At 47.9% G+C, this 14,189-nt stretch overlaps 1 protein-coding gene across 1 annotated transcript in view; it reads right to left on the reverse strand.

Moving 5' to 3' along the window:
• The window catches only part of tmem91 (transmembrane protein 91), a 48,142-nt gene extending 42,468 nt beyond the window's left edge, over positions 1 to 5,674 (reverse strand). Inside the window, exons 1-2 of the mRNA XM_055895171.1 lie at positions 5,305 to 5,674; positions 4,863 to 4,976 (exon numbers count right to left, since the gene is read on the reverse strand). The gene's annotated coding sequence lies outside the window, so the exon portion shown is untranslated. The remainder of the gene's footprint in view (positions 1 to 4,862; positions 4,977 to 5,304) is intronic.
• Between the last annotated feature and the right edge of the window lie 8,515 nt (positions 5,675 to 14,189).

Genomic DNA, 14,189 nt, shown 5'->3' on the forward strand with positions numbered 1-14,189 from the left:
AGAACGTGTTGCTGTATGGAACACAAACAACAGAACGTGTTGCTGTACGGAACACAAACAACAGAACGTGATGCTGTACGGAACACAAACAACAGAACGTGTTGCTGTACGGAACACAAACAACAGAACGTGTTGCTGTACGGAACACAAACAACAGAACGTGTTGCTGTATGGAACACAAACAACAGAACGTGTTGCTGTACGGAACACAAACAACAGAACGTGTTGCTGTACGGAACACAAACAACAGAACGTGATGCTGTACGGAACACAAACAACAGAACGTGATGCTGTACGGAACACAAACAACAGAACGTGTTGCTGTACGGAACACAAACAACAGAACGTGTTGCTGTATGGAACACAAACAACAGAACGTGATGCTGTACGGAACACAAACAACAGAACGTGATGCTGTACGGAACACAAACAACAGAACGTGATGCTGTACGGAACACAAACAACAGAACGTGTTGCTGTACGGAACACAAACAACAGAACGTGTTGCTGTATGGAACACAAACAACAGAACGTGTTGCTGTACGGAACACAAACAACAGAACGTGATGCTATACGGAACACAAACAACAGAACGTGATGCTGTACGGAACACAAACAACAGAACGTGATGCTGTACGGAACACAAACAACAGAACGTGTGGCTGTATGGAACACAAACAACAGAACGTGATGCTGTACGGAACACAAACAACAGAACGTGTTGCTGTACGGAACACAAACAACAGAACGTGATGATGTACGGAACACAAACAACAGAACGTGTTGCTGTACGGAACACAAACAACAGAACGTGATGCTGTACGGAACACTAACAACAGAACGTGTTGCTGTACGGAACACAAACAACAGAACGTGTTGCTGTACGGAACACAAACAACAGAACGTGATGCTGTACGGAACACAAACAACAGAACGTGATGCTGTACGGAACACAAACAACAGAACGTGATGCTGTACGGAACACAAACAACAGAAAGTGATGCTGTATGGAACACAAACAACAGAACGTGATGCTGTACGGAACACAAACAACAGAACGTGTCGCTGTATGGAACACAAACAACAGAACGTGTTGCTGTACGGAACACAAACAACAGAACGTGTTGCTGTACGGAACACAAACAACAGAACGTGTTGCTGTACGGAACACAAACAACAGAACGTGTCGCTGTACGGAACACAAACAACAGAACGTGTTGCTGTACGGAACACAAACAACAGAACGTGTCGCTGTATGGAACACAAACAACAGAACGTGTTGCTGTACGGAACACAAACAACAGAACGTGTTGCTGTACGGAACACAAACAACAGAACGTGTCGCTGTACGGAACACAAACAACAGAACGTGTTGCTGTACGGAACACAAACAACAGAACGTGTTGCTGTACGGAACACAAACAACAGAACGTGTTGCTGTACGGAACACAAACAACAGAACGTGTTGCTGGACGGAACACAAACAACAGAACGTGTTGCTGTACGGAACACAAACAACAGAACGTGATGCTGTATGGAACACAAACAACAGAACGTGTGGCTGTATGGAACACAAACAACAGAACGTGATGCTGTATGGAACACAAACAACAGAACGTGTGGCTGTATGGAACACAAACAACAGAACGTGATGCTGTACGGAACACAAACAACAGAACGTGTGGCTGTATGGAACACAAACAACAGAACGTGATGCTGTATGGAACACAAACAACAGAACGTGATGCTGTACGGAACACAAACAACAGAACGTGTGGCTGTATGGAACACAAACAACAGAACGTGATGCTGTATGGAACACAAACAACAGAACGTGATGCTGTATGGAACACAAACAACAGAACGTGATGCTGTACGGAACACAAACAACAGAACGTGTTGCTGTACGGAACACAAACAACAGAACGTGATGCTGTACGGAACACAAACAACAGAACGTGTTGCTGTACGGAACACAAACAACAGAACGTGATGCTGTACGGAACACAAACAACAGAACGTGTTGCTGTACGGAACACAAACAACAGAACGTGTTGCTGTACGGAACACAAACAACAGAACGTGTTGCTGTATGGAACACAAACAACAGAACGTGTTGCTGTATGGAACACAAACAACAGAACGTGTTGCTGTATGGAACACAAACAACAGAACGTGTTGCTGTACGGAACACAAACAACAGAACGTGATGCTGTATGGAACACAAACAACAGAACGTGTTGCTGTATGGAACACAAACAACAGAACGTGTTGCTGTATGGAACACAAACAACAGAACGTGTTGCTGTATGGAACACAAACAACAGAACGTGTTGCTGTACGGAACACAAACAACAGAACGTGATGCTGTATGGAACACAAACAACAGAACGTGTTGCTGTACGGAACACAAACAACAGAACGTGTTGCTGTATGGAACACAAACAACAGAACGTGATGCTGTACGGAACACAAACAACAGAACGTGATGCTGTACGGAACACAAACAACAGAACGTGTTGCTGTATGGAACACAAACAACAGAACGTGTTGCTGTACGGAACACAAACAACAGAACGTGTTGCTGTATGGAACACAAACAACAGAACGTGTTGCTGTACGGAACACAAACAACAGAACGTGTTGCTGTACGGAACACAAACAACAGAACGTGTCGCTGTACGGAACACAAACAACAGAACGTGATGCTGTACGGAACACAAACAACAGAACGTGTCGCTGTACGGAACACAAACAACAGAACGTGATGCTGTACGGAACACAAACAACAGAACGTGATGCTGTACGGAACACAAACAACAGAACGTGATGCTGTACGGAACACAAACAACAGAACGTGATGCTGTATGGAACACAAACAACAGAACGTGATGCTGTACGGAACACAAACAACAGAACGTGATGCTGTACGGAACACAAACAACAGAACGTGATGCTGTATGGAACACAAACAACAGAACGTGATGCTGTACGGAACACAAACAACAGAACGTGATGCTGTACGGAACACAAACAACAGAACGTGATGCTGTACGGAACACAAACAACAGAACGTGTTGCTGTATGGAACACAAACAACAGAACGTGTTGCTGTATGGAACACAAACAACAGAACGTGTTGCTGTACGGAACACAAACAACAGAACGTGATGCTGTACGGAACACAAACAACAGAACGTGTTGCTGTACGGAACACAAACAACAGAACGTGATGCTGTACGGAACACAAACAACAGAACGTGTTGCTGTACGGAACACAAACAACAGAACGTGTCGCTGTACGGAACACAAACAACAGAACGTGTCGCTGTACGGAACACAAACAACAGAACGTGTTGCTGTACGGAACACAAACAACAGAACGTGTTGCTGTACGGAACACAAACAACAGAACGTGTTGCTGTACGGAACACAAACAACAGAACGTGTCGCTGTACGGAACACAAACAACAGAACGTGATGCTGTACGGAACACAAACAACAGAACATGTTGCTGTACGGAACACAAACAACAGAACGTGATGCTGTACGGAACACAAACAACAGAACGTGTTGCTGTACGGAACACAAACAACAGAACGTGATGCTGTACGGAACACAAACAACAGAACGTGATGCTGTATGGAACACAAACAACAGAACGTGATGCTGTATGGAACACAAACAACAGAACGTGTTGCTGTACGGAACACAAACAACAGAACGTGTTGCTGTACGGAACACAAACAACAGAACGTGATGCTGTATGGAACACAAACAACAGAACGTGTTGCTGTATGGAACACAAACAACAGAACGTGTCGCTGTACGGAACACAAACAACAGAACGTGATGCTGTACGGAACACAAACAACAGAACGTGATGCTGTACGGAACACAAACAACAGAACGTGATGCTGTACGGAACACAAACAACAGAACGTGTTGCTGTATGGAACACAAACAACAGAACGTGTTGCTGTATGGAACACAAACAACAGAACGTGTTGCTGTACGGAACACAAACAACAGAACGTGTTGCTGTATGGAACACAAACAACAGAACGTGTTGCTGTACGGAACACAAACAACAGAACGTGTTGCTGTACGGAACACAAACAACAGAACGTGATGCTGTACGGAACACAAACAACAGAACGTGATGCTGTATGGAACACAAACAACAGAACGTGTTGCTGTACGGAACACAAACAACAGAACGTGATGCTGTACGGAACACAAACAACAGAACGTGTCGCTGTACGGAACACAAACAACAGAACGTGATGCTGTACGGAACACAAACAACAGAACGTGATGCTGTACGGAACACAAACAACAGAACGTGATGCTGTATGGAACACAAACAACAGAACGTGATGCTGTATGGAACACAAACAACAGAACGTGATGCTGTACGGAACACAAACAACAGAACGTGATGCTGTACGGAACACAAACAACAGAACGTGATGCTGTACGGAACACAAACAACGGAACGTGATGCTGTACGGAACACAAACAACAGAACGTGTTGCTGTACGGAACACAAACAACAGAACGTGATGCTGTACGGAACACAAACAACAGAACGTGATGCTGTATGGAACACAAACGAACACAAACACAGCAAAGAGATCTCCGTATATATATCATACATTTCTGTAATGATTTCCAACTTAGTGTCAACTCAGATATCCCCGTAAAGGACCCTGTGTGCTTTAATGGCTGTGTAGTCAAACAGTACAGAAATACACCACCACAAACAACATACCCTCTTAAAACTCTGAATGTCAAAACGGTACATATCGGCTGCCAGAGTACAGCAGGTATCTCAGGTCTGTGACGGAACAATCTCTCACCTCTCTGAGCCACTGCTGTCCTTCACTGTCTCCTTCTCATCTGTCCATCTGGTCCGCAGCGGAGACAGAGGAGAGCGGAGGATAAAGGAGAGCGGAGGAGAAGATAAAGGAGAGCTGAGGAGAAGATAAAGAGAAGATAAAGGACAGCGGAGGAGAGAAAGAGTCCCGTGTCTCAGTCACACACTTCAGCGTAAACAGCCACTCAGCAGACTGTGTCTGTGTGTGTGTGTGTGTGTGTGTGTGTGTGTTTGTGTGTGTGTGTGTGTGTGTGTGTGTGTGTGTGTGTGTGTGTGTGTGTGTGTGTGTGTGTGTGTGTGTGTGTGTGTGTGTGTGTGTGTGTGTGTGTGTGTGCGCGTGTGTGTGCGTGTGCGCGCGCGCGTGTGTCAGCGTAAAGATATGTGTAAAGGTTCTGAAGCGAGCGAGTCCGAGTGGATTCCCTTACCCAGGGTTCAGAGCAGCCGGTCATAGAGAACAGTAGAGTTGATGTTTTCCACGCAGACGTACCAACCACTGTCCGATATACAGACTAGATACCTCAGCAGCTCCTTCCTCTTCCTCTTCCTCTTCCTTCAGTCAGTTCCAGTATGTTCTTCCTCCTGTCTTCTCCAGCTCTTCCTCCCCCGTGTGTGGTGGTGACAGGCGACAGAGCGTTTCTTTAATCCATTTAAAGCAAGGTATTTATACCACCAAAGCACTTCAAGCTGTCTCCTGCAAGACTCAGCTATTTCTGTGACTTTCAAACTACAGTACAGCAGAAGAAACAGCACTCTGCCTCTCTCTCTCTGCCTCCTACACGCCCCCCCCCCTCTCTCTCTCTCTCTCTCTCTCTCTCTCTCTCTCTCTCTCCTTTTGCCTTTCTCAGCTGTGCTACCTTATCAGAGCACCATCTCTGTGTCTTAAAGCCTGTCGGGTATCTGTACACTGTGAGCCTGTTATAGTGGAACATATTCCTCTTTCTCCCTCTCTCCCTGTCTCTCTCCACCCCCTCCCTCCCTGTCTCTCTCCACCCCCTCCCTCCCTGTCTCTCTCCACCCCCTCCCTCCCTGTCTCTCTCCACCCCCTCCCTCCCTGTCTCTCTCCACCCCCTCCCTCCCTGTCTCTCTCCACCCCCTCCCTCCCTGTCTCTCTCCACCCTCTCTCTCCCTGTCTCTCTCCACCCTCTCTCTCTCCCTGTCTCTCTCCACCCCTTCCCTCCCTGTCTCTCTCCACCCTCTCTCTCCCTGTCTCTCTCCACCCTCTCTCTCTCCCTGTCTCTCTCCACCCCCTCTCTCCCTGTCTCTCTCCACCCCTCTCTCCCTGTCTCTCTCCATCCTCTCTCCCTGTCTCTCTCCACCCTCTCTCCCTGTCTCTCTCAACCCTCTCTCTCGCTGTCTCTCTCTACCCCCTCTCTCCCTGTCTCTCCTCATGTCTCTCTCCCTGTCTCTCTCCCTCTCTCCCTGTCTCTCTCCATCCTCTCTCGCTGTCTCTCTCTACCCCCTCTCTCCCTGTCTCTCTCTACCCTCTCTCTCCCTGTCTCTCTCCACCCTCTCTCTCCCTGTCTCTCTCCACCCTCTCTCCCTGTCTCTCTCCACCCTCTCTCTCGCTGTCTCTCTCCACCCTCTCTCCCTGTCTCTCTCCATGTCTCTCTCCCTGTCTCTCTCCCTGTCTCTCTCCCTGTCTCTCTCTACCCCCTCTCTCCCTGTCTCTCTCCCTGTCTCTCTCTACCCCCTCTCTCCCTGTCTCTCTCTACCCCCTCTCTTCCTGTCTCTCTCTACCCCCTCTCTCCCTGTCTCTCTCCATGTCTCTCTCCATGTCTCTCTCCCTGTCTCTCTCCCTGTCTCTCTCTACCACCTCTCTCCCTGTCTCTCTCCCTGTCTCTCTCCACCCTCTCTCTCCCTGTCTCTCTCCATCCTCTCTCGCTGTCTCTCTCTACCCCCTCTCTCCCTGTCTCTCTCTACCCTCTCTCTCCCTGTCTCTCTCCACCCTCTCTCTCCCTGTCTCTCTCCACCCTCTCTCCCTGTCTCTCTCCACCCTCTCTCTCGCTGTCTCTCTCCACCCTCTCTCCCTGTCTCTCTCCATGTCTCTCTCCCTGTCTCTCTCCCTGTCTCTCTCCCTGTCTCTCTCTACCACCTCTCTCCCTGTCTCTCTCCCTGTCTCTCTCTACCACCTCTCTCCCTGTCTCTCTCCCTGTCTCTCTCCATGTCTCTCTCCATGTCTCTCTCCCTGTCTCTCTCCCTGTCTCTCTCTACCACCTCTCTCCCTGTCTCTCTCCCTGTCTCTCTCTACCCCCTCTCTCCCTGTCATTTTTAGTGTTTTTGTACATTTTTGTAAACAATATCCTGTCTCACTGTCTCTCTCCATGACTCTCTCCACCCTCTCTCTCCCTGTCTCTCTCCACCCTCCCGCCCTGTCTTTCTCCATCCTCTCACCATGTCGCTCTCCACCCTCTCTCTCCCTGTCTCTCTCCACCCTCTCTCTCCCTGTCTCTCTCCACTCTCTCTCTCCCTGTCTCTCTCCATCCTCTCTCCCTGTCTCTCTCCACCCTCTCTCTCCCTGTCTCTCTCCCTGTCTCTCTCCACCCTCTCTCTCCCTGTCTCTCTCCATCCTCTCTCTCTGTCTCTCTCCACCCTCTCTCTCCCTGTCTCTCTCCCTGTCTCTCTCCACCCTCCCGCCCTGTCTTTCTCCATCCTCTCTCCACATCTCTCTCCACCCTCCCTCCCTGTCTTTCTCCATCCTCTCTCCCTGTCTCTCTCCACCCTCTCTCTCCCTGTCTCTCTCCATCCTCTCTCCCTGTCTCTCTCCATCCTCTCTCCCTGTCTGTCTCCACCCTCCCTCCCTGTCTCTCTCCATCCTCTCTCCCTGTCTGTCTCCACCCTCCCTCCCTGTCTCTCTCCATCCTCTCTCCCTGTCTCTCTCCACCCTCTCTCTCCCTGTCTCTCTCCCTGTCTCTCTCTCTGTCTCTCTCCTCCCTCCATCACTATCTCCCTCTTGCTCACATTTTATGTATCTCATATCTACATTCAGAAAGTATTCAGACCCCTAGACCTTCCACATTTTGTTACGTTACGGCCTTATTCTAAAATAGATTAAAATGTTTTTTTTCTTCATCAATTTACACATAATATGTTTTTAGACATACAAAACCAAAATATCAAATTTACATAAGTATTCAGACCCTTTACTCAGTTCTTTGTTGTGTGTGTGTGTGTGTGTGTGTGTGTGTGTGTGTGTGTGTGTGTGTGTGTGTGTGTGTGTGTGTGTGTGTGTGTGTGTGTGTGTGTGTGTGTGTGTGTGTGTGTGTGTGTGTGTGATTACAGCCTTGAGTCTTCTTGGGTATGACACTACAAGTTTGGCACACCTGTATTTGGGGAGTTTCTCCCATTCTTCTCTGCAGATCCTCTCAAGCTCTGTCAGGTTGGATGGGGAGTTATTGCACAGCTATTTTCAGGTCTCTCCAGAGATGTTCGATCAGGTTCAAGTCCGGGCTCTGGTTGGGCCACTCAAAGACATTCAGAGACTTGTCCCAAAGCCACTCCTGCGTTGTCTTGTCTGTGTGCTTAGGGTCGTTGTCCTGTTGGAAGGTGAACCTTCACCCCAGTCTGAGGTCCTGAGCGCTCTGGAACAGGTTTTCATCAAGGATCTCTCTGTACTTTGCTCCGTTCATCTTTCCCTCGATCCCGACTAGTCTCCCAGTTCCTGCTGCTGAAAAACATCTCCACAGTATGATGCTGCCACCCCCATGCTTCATTGTAGGGATGTTGCCAGGTTTCCTCCAGACGTGACGCTTGGCATTCAGGCCAAAGTGTTCAGTCTTGGTTTCATCAGACCAGAGAATCTTGTTTCTCATGGTATGAGAGGCCTTTAGGTGCCTTTTGGCAAACTCCAAGTGGGCTGTCATGTGCCTTTTACTGAGGAGTGGCTTCCGTCTGGCCACTCTACCATAAAGGCCTGATTGGTGGAGTGCTGCAGAGAATGTTGTCCTTCTGGAAGGTTCTCAAATCTCCACAGAGGAACTTCGGAGCACTGTCCGTAGGGTTCTTGGTCCCATCTTTGATCAAGGCCCTTCTCCCCCGATTGCTCAGTTTGGCCGGGCGGCCAGCTCTCGGAAGAGTCTTGGTGGTTCCAAACTTCTTCCATTTCAGAATGATGGAGGCCACTGTGTTCTTGGGGACCTTCAATGCTGCAGAAGGTACCCTTCTCTGTCTCTCTCTCTCTCTCCTCCCCTCTCCTCTTTCTCTCTCTGTCTCTGTCTCTGTCTCTCTCTCTTTCTATCTGTCTCTCTGTCTCTGTCTCTGTCTCTGTCTCTCTCTCTGTCTCTGTCTCTCTCTCTCTCTCTCTCTCTATCTCTCTCCTCTTTCTCTCTCTCCTCTGTCTTTGCCGTAAGGTATGTTGATAGTGGTGCCATAGAGTCCAGGCTCAGCTCTCAACTCTCAGCTCTCAGCTCTCAACTCCCTGTCCTAGGGTTGGAAAATTCTGGGAACGTTCAATAAATTCCCTGGTTTTCCCTAAATCCCGATTGGAGGATTCCCGGAAACAGGAGGGAAGAACTAGGACTTGGGGAAAACCAGGTAATTCTTTGAAAGTTTCTAGAATTTTGCCCAACCCATAATCCATACTAATCACATCAAATCAAATCAAACCAAACTTTATTTATAGAGCACATTTCTTCCAACAAATGCATTTGAAGATGTTTAACACATCAAATCATACAAGGTGAGAAAGATAAAACAGAAATCGTTTCTATGGAACTAAAAAAACCTCAAGATACACAAGATTAAAAATGAAGAATTAAGAGATAAAATAGTTAAAACAGCAAAGCGTCTGTTATTTCCGGATGAGACTCTGGGCATACTGCTGCCCTCTGTGAGACTCTGGGCATACTGCTGCCCTCTGTGAGACTCTGGGCATACTGCTGCCCTCTGTGAGACTCTGGGCATACTACTGCCCTCTGTGAGACTCTGGGCATACTGCTGCCCTCTGTGAGACTCTGGGCATACTGCTGCCCTCTGTGAGACTCTGGGCATACTGCTGCCCTCTGTGAGACTCTGGGCATACTGCTGCCCTCTGTGAGACTCTGGGCATACTGCTGCCCTCTGTGAGACTCTGGGCATACTGCTGCCCTCTGTGAGACTCTGGGCATACTACTGCCCTCTGTGAGACTCTGGGCATACTGCTGCCCTCTGTGAGACTCTGGGCATACTGCTGCCCTCTGTGAGACTCTGGGCATACTGCTGCCCTCTGTGAGACTCTGGGCATACTGCTGCCCTCTGTGAGACTCTGGGCATACTGCTGCCCTCTGTGAGACTCTGGGCATACTGCTGCCCTCTGTGAGACTCTGGGCATACTGCTGCCCTCTGTGAGACTCTGGGCATACTACTGCCCTCTGTGAGACTCTGGGCATACTGCTGCCCTCTGTGAGACTCTGGGCATACTGCTGCCCTCTGTGAGACTCTGGGCATACTGCTGCCCTCTGTGAGACGCTGGGCATACTGCTGCCCTCTGTGAGACTCTGGGCATACTTCTGCCCTCTGTGAGACTCTGGGCATACTGCTGCCCTCTGTGAGACGCTGGGCATACTGCTGCCCTCTGTGAGACTCTGGGCATACTTCTGCCCTCTGTGAGACTCTGGGCATACTGCTGCCCTCTGTGAGACTCTGGGCATACTGCTGTCCTCTGTGAGACTCTGGGCATACTGCTGCCCTCTGCGAGACTCTGGGCATACTGCTGCCCTCTGTGAGACTCTGGGCATACTACTGCCCTCTGTGAGACTCTGGGCATACTGCTGCCCTCTGTGAGACTCTGGGCATACTGCTACTGCTGCCCTCTGTGAGACTCTGGGCATACTGCTGCTGGGGGAGTGTGGAAGGAGACAGAGGTAGTAGAGAGAGAGAGTGGAAGGCGAGAAGTATTAGAGAGAGAGAGAGAGAGTGGAAGGCGAGAGGTATTAGAGAGAGAGGGAGAGAGAGTGTGGGAGAGATAGAGAGTGGAAGTAGAGAGGTATTAGAGAGAGAGGGAGAGAGAGTGTGGGAGAGATAGAGAGTGGAAGATGAGAGGTATTAGAGAGAGAGGGAGAGAGAGTGTGGGAGAGATAGAGAGTGGAAGTAGAGAGGTATTAGAGAGAGAGGGAGAGAGAGATAAACATACAGCATTAAAAAAATCCATGTACACAAACAACAAGTGTGCGGTTAAAATTGTCAAAAAACAAACAGGGCCGTGGGGTGAGACAGGGATGCAGCTTAAGCCCCACCCTCTTCAACATATATATCAACGAATTGGCGCGGGCACTAGAACAGTGTGCAGCACCCGGTCTCACCCTACTAGAATCCCAAGTCAAATATCTACTGTTTGCTGATGATCTGGTGCTTCTGTCTCCAACCAAGGAGGGCCGACAGCAGCACCTAGATCTTCTGCACAGATTCTGCCAGACCTGGGCCCTGACAATAAATCTCATTAAGACCAAAATAATGGTGTTACAAAAAGGTCTTGTTGCCAGGAAGTAATAGTGAAGACATCAAAACTATGAAATAACACATATGGAATCATGTAGTAACCAAAAAAGTGTTCAACAAATCAAAATATATTTTATATTTGAGATTCTTCAAAGTAGCCACCCTTTTCATTGATGACAGCTTTGCACACTCTTGGCATTCTCTCAACCAGCTTCATGAGGTAGTCACCTGGAATGCATTTCAATTAACAGGTGTGCCTTGTTAAAAGTTAATTTGTGGAATTTCTTTCCTTCTTAATGTGTTTGAGCCAATCAGTTCTGTTGTGACAAGGTTGGGGGGGGGGGGGGTAAATAAAAGATAGCCCTATTTGTGTCAAATACTCCATATCTACTGGGTGGAATACCACAGTGTACCATCACAGCAGCAAAATTTGTGACCTGATGCCACAAGAAAAGGGCAACCAGTGAAGAACAAACCCCATTGTAAATACAACCCATATTTATGTTGATTTATTTTCCCTTTTGTACTTGAACTATTTGCACATAATATGAAATGTCTTTATTCTTTTGGAACTTGTGTGAGTTTAATGTTTACTGTTCATTTGATTGTTTATTTCACCTTTGTTTATTATCTACTTCACTTGCTTTGGCAATGTAAACATATTTCCCATGCCAATAAATCCCTTAAATTGAATTGATAGAGAGAGTGGAAGGAGAGAGATAGAGAGGTAGTAGAGAGAGAGAGGGAGAGAGAGAGACAGAGCAAGAGAGGGAGAGAGAGATGGAGAGAGAGAGGGAGAGATAGAGGTAGTAGAGATAGAGAGAGAGGGAGAGAGAGAGACAGAGCAAGAGAGAGGGAGAGAGATGGAGAGAGAAAGGGAGAGATAGAGGTAGTAGAGATAGAGAGAGATAGAGAGACAGAGCAAGAGAGAGGGAGAGAGAGATGGAGAGAGAGAGGGAGAGATAGAGAGAGTAAAGCTGGAGAGGGATATATAGAGAGAGAGATATATATATATAGAGAGCGAGAGAGAGAGTGGATGGAGAGAGAGGTAGTAAAGAGAGAGAGATTAAAGATAGATAGGGATATATAGAGAGATATATATATAGAGAGAGTGGAAGGAGAGAGAGGTAGAGAGAGAGAGATTAAAGATAGATAGGGATATATAGATAGAGATATATATAGAGTGGAAGGAGAGAGAGGTAGAGATGGAGAGAGAGATGTGACAGAGTATGTGAATGATGTCTGAGGTGATGGCTGGGCAGGTTTGGTTCAACATGAATTTAGATCAGTAGAGAGAGAGATTAAAGATAGATAGTGATATATATAGAGAGATATATATAGAGAGAGTGGAAGGAGAGAAGAGAGAGTGGAAAGAGAGAGAAGTAGAGATAGAGAGAGAGATGTGACAGAGAGTATGTGAATGATATCTGAGGTGATGGCTGGGCAGGTTTGGTTCAACATGAATTTAGATCAGTGTTCAGAAATAGACAAAAAAGGAGAAGCAGAGAAGAAAGCACACTCCCTTGTTTTTCTGTTTATCAAGTGAACATGTTATTTCTCTCCAGGGGAGCCGGTTGGGAGAAGGGAGAGAGCAGCAGAGACGTGCCTGGACAGACATCAGAAATCAATAAAACTCACATTATCATGTGTCTTATGAAGTACTCTGCACTTACTCTCCTCTCATCTCCTCCCCTTTCCTCTTGTCTCCTCCCCTCTCCTCTTGTCTCCTCCCCTTTCCTCTCCTCTTGTCTCCTCCCCTCTCCTTTCCTCTCCTCTTGTCTCCTCCCCTTTCCTCTCCTCTTGTCTCCTCTCCTTTCCTCCCCTCTCCTCTTGTCTCCTCCCCTCTCCTTTCCTCCCCTCTTCTCCCCTCCTCTTTTCCCTTCTCCTCTCTCCTCCTCTGCACCTCTCCCCTCCCATCCTCTTTTCCCCTCTCCTCTCATCTCCTTTCTTCTCCCCTCCCTCCTCTTTTCCCCCCTCCCCTCCTCCTCTCCTCTCCTCTCCCCTTCCCTCCTCCTCTCCTCCCCTCTCCCCTCCCTCCTCTCCTCCCCTCTCCCCTCCCCTCCTCTCCTCCCCCTCTCCTCCTCTCCCCTCCCCTCTCTCCTCTACTCCTCCTTCATTTGTGGTTTAGTCTTATGTGTGTTTGTGTCTCTTTCCCCCCAGTCAGCGCGGCCTACCAGACGCATGCGTGTGTCTGATGCTGCTTTTGTCTTGTTGTAGTCACTCTGACAGCTGCTGGGTCCATCACTGAGCAGGAGAGATATCCATACATCCTCTTCAGCACCTCTCTCTGTCTCTGTCTCTCTGTCTGTCTCTGTCTCTCTGTCTGTCTCTCTGTCTGTCTCTCTGTCTGTCTCTCCTTCTCTGTCTCTCTCTGTCTCTCTCTGTCTCTCTCTGTCTCTGTCTCTCTGTCTGTCTTTCTGTCTCTGTCTCTCTCTCTGTCTCCCTTTCTGTCTCTCTCTCTGTCTGTCTCTCTCTGTCTCTCTCTCTCTGTCTCTCTGTTTGTCTCTGTCTCTCTGTCTGTCTCTCTCTCTCTGTGTCTCTGTCTCTCTGTCTGTCTCTCTCTCTCTGTGTCTCTGTCTCTCTGTCTGTCTCTGTCTCTCTGTCTGTCTCTCTCTCTCTGTCTCCCTTTCTGTCTCTCTAAGTCTCTCTCTCTCTCTACGTCTCTCTCTCTCTCCATCTCTCTCTCTCTATCTCTCTCTCTCTCTACAACTCTCTCTCTGTCTCTCTCTCTCTCTCCCCAATTCAATTCAAGGGGCTTTATTGGCATGGGAAACATATGTTAACATTGTCAAAGCAAGTGAAGTATATAATATACAAAAGTTAAATAAACAATAAAAATAAACATTAAACATTACACTCACAGAAGTTCCAAAAGAATAAAGACATTACAAATGTCATA

The sequence above is a fragment of the Salvelinus fontinalis genome, chromosome 33, assembly GCF_029448725.1.
Source record: "Salvelinus fontinalis isolate EN_2023a chromosome 33, ASM2944872v1, whole genome shotgun sequence".
Taxonomy (NCBI): domain Eukaryota; kingdom Metazoa; phylum Chordata; class Actinopteri; order Salmoniformes; family Salmonidae; genus Salvelinus; species Salvelinus fontinalis.